This window comes from Octopus bimaculoides, chromosome 5 (assembly GCF_001194135.2).
Source record: "Octopus bimaculoides isolate UCB-OBI-ISO-001 chromosome 5, ASM119413v2, whole genome shotgun sequence".
NCBI lineage: Eukaryota > Metazoa > Mollusca > Cephalopoda > Octopoda > Octopodidae > Octopus > Octopus bimaculoides.
In genome coordinates, this window is record NC_068985.1 from 76093756 (window position 1) to 76096389 (window position 2634).

At 46.8% G+C, this 2634-nt stretch overlaps 1 protein-coding gene across 1 annotated transcript in view; it reads left to right on the forward strand.

Annotated features, from left to right (window-relative positions):
- The window catches only part of LOC106873590 (cilia- and flagella-associated protein 44), a gene marked incomplete at its 3' end in the record, with an annotated part of 187418 nt that overhangs the window by 17471 nt on the left and 167313 nt on the right, over window positions 1-2634 (forward strand). The window lies entirely within an intron of this gene.

Here is a 2634-nt window from a genome sequence, read left to right on the forward strand (position 1 = left end):
CCATCATCATCATCGTTTAACGTCCGCTTTCCATGCTAGCATGGGTTGGACGATTTGACTGAGGACTGGTGAAACCGGATGGCAACACCAGGCTCCAATCTGATTTGGCAGAGTTTCTACAGCTGGATGCCTTTCCTAACGCCAACCACTCCGAGAGTGTAGTGGATGCTTTTACATGTCACTGGCATGATGGCCAGTCAGGTGGTACTGGCAACGGCCACGCTCAAAATGGTGTATTTTACATGCCACCCGCACAAGAGCCAGTCCAGCAGCACTGCAACGATCTTGCTCGAAAGTCCTTACACATACCACGAGCACAAATGCCAGAAAGGCGACGCTGGGCACAGGTGCTATCACGATTTCACTTTCACTTGCTCCAACAGGTCTTCGCAAGCTGAGTTTCGTGTCCAATGAAGGAGATGATGTTGGCATGGGTGCCAGTCGTCGAATTTAGTTCGATTTCGATTTCACTTGCCTCAAGAGGTCTTCGCAAGTGGAGTTTAGTGTCCAATGAAGGAAAGGAATGCATAAGTGGGCTGGCTACACCCCTGGCAGAGGCCTTGGATTTAGGTCTCACTTGGCTTGCCAGGTCTGCTCATGCACAGCATATTTCCAAAGGTCTCGGTCAGAAGTCATCGCCTCGGTGAGGCCCAATGTTCATAGGTCTTGCCTCACCACATCATCCCAGGTCATCATGGGCCTACCTCTTCCACAGGTTCCCTCAACTGCTAAGGTGTGGCACTTTTTCACACAGCTATCCTCGTCCATTCTCATCACATGACTATACCAACACAATCATCTCTCTTGCACACCACAACTGATGCTTCTTAGGTTCAACTTTTCTCTCAAGGTACTTACACTCTGTCTAGTATGCACACTGACATTACATATCCATCGGAGCATACTGGCTTCATTCCTTGTGAGCTTAGGCATGTCTTCAGCAGTCACGGCCCATGTTTCACTGCCATGAAGCATGGCTGTTCATACACATGCGTCATACAGTCTGCCTTTTACTCTGAGAGAGAGACCCTTTGTCAACAGCAGAGGTAAGAGCTCTCTGAACTTTGCCCAGGCTATTCTTATTCTAGCAGCTACTAACTTGGTCACCTAGACAGTGGAAGCTATCAACCACTTCTAGTTTTACTCCCTGGAATGTGGCAGAAGTTGTTTTCTACACATTTACAATGTTTATAGCTCCTGAACATCTGCTACATACAACAACTAACTTCCTAGTTAACCTTCCTTTGATATTGCTGCACCTCTTATGTGTCCATAGCTTGCACTGGGTGCATCTTATAGAGTTTCTACCTACGCCTTTTCTACAGATCGAGCAGGGCCATCTACCTGAAGGTGTTTGTGATTTTTCTACCTTCCTACTTATTAGGACTTTGGTTTTAGCTAAATTGATTTTAAGGCCCTTCGACTCTAGTCCTTGCTTCCACACCTGAAACTTCTCCTCTAGTTCTGATAGTGACTCAGCAATTAGTGCAAGGTCATCAGCATAGAGGAGCTTCCAGGGGCATCCTGTCTTGAATTCCTCTGTTATAGCCTGGAGGACTATGATAAATAGGAGGGGGCTGAGGACAGAACCTTGGTGGACACCTACCTCTACCCGGAATTCTTCACTGTACTCATTGCCAACCCTCACCTTACTGACAGCGTCTCTGTACATGGCTCGCACAGCTCTCACTAACCATTCTTCTATCCCAAGTTTCCTCATTGACCACCAGATAAGGGATCGGGGGACCCTGTCAAAGGCTTTCTCCATGTCAACGAAAGCCAGGTACATAGGTTTATCCTTGGCTAGGTATTTCTCCTGAAGCTGTCTTACCAGAAATATAGCATCAGTGGTGCTTTTCCCAGGCACGAACCCAAACTGCATCTCATCTAAACTGACCTGCTCCCTAAATAGTTGGGATATGACCTTCTCCGTGACTTTCATTACTTGATCTAACATCTTGATACCTCTATAATTATTTGTATCTAAAGCGTCACCTTTATCTTTGTAGCAGTTGACTATGATGCTGCTACACCAGTCATTGGGTATGACTCCTTCGTGTATCACCTGGTTCGTAATACGGGTGACTAGGCTATAGCCGACACTGCCAAATATTTTGAGCGTCTCTGCAGTGATTCCTGATGGGCCGGGGGCCTTCCCTGTCTTCATACTCTTAATTGCTTTATCTACCATGGTACTGTCAACTCGGATAGCTGGTCCCTCTGTTGGGTCGACATTCGGCAGACCCTCTTTCTCCCATTCATTCTCTTTATTGAGCAATCTTTCGTAGTGGCATCTCCAGACCTCTTTCTTTGCATCCTCATTTAGTGTAAGCGTACCATCATCCATGCGAACACATTTCTCTCCTACAACATCACGATTCTCTCTCACACACTGTCTTGCGACATGAAATACCTCAAGTCTTTGGTCCTCACGGCACAGAACAGTGGCAAATCTTTTCTTATCTGCTTCCCCTCTGGCTAAATAAACCTGTTGCCTAGCTACCCTTCTGGCAGTCTGATACAATTCCCTGCTACCACCGTTCTTCCAGTCCTTCCAGGCCTGTTTCTTTTCCCTAATTGCCCTGTCAACAACATTGTTCCACCACCACGTTATTTTCGGTCGAGAGGGGACTT